Source organism: Pygoscelis adeliae, unplaced genomic scaffold (assembly GCF_000699105.1).
Source record: "Pygoscelis adeliae isolate BGI_AS28 unplaced genomic scaffold, ASM69910v1 Scaffold950, whole genome shotgun sequence".
Classification (NCBI taxonomy): Eukaryota; Metazoa; Chordata; class Aves; order Sphenisciformes; family Spheniscidae; genus Pygoscelis; species Pygoscelis adeliae.
The window spans coordinates 64,166-64,497 of NW_008823911.1; positions in this window are offsets into that span (position 1 = coordinate 64,166).

Below are 332 nucleotides of genomic sequence, written 5' to 3' on the forward strand. Positions count from 1 at the left end.
TCCGGCCCCCCGCCTCCGCCCCCCGCGCCGCCCCCGCTGCCGCCAAGTCGGCTCTGGGTAACGCGGCCCCTCCCGGAGGGGCACGGGCAGGGGTCCGGCCCGGGGGGGGGCGGCTGGCTGAGTCCTGGGGGGCACCGCCTATGGGGAGAGGGATGAGTCCTACAGGGAGATGGGCCGAGTCCTGTGGGGAGAGGGATGAGTCCTGTGGGGAGACAGGAGGAGTCCTACAGGGAGAAGGGCTGAGTCCTATAGGGAGTCCCATAGGGAAACAGGATGAGTTGTCTTATGAGATGGAGTGAGTCCTGTAGGCAGGTGGGATGAAGCCTATGGGG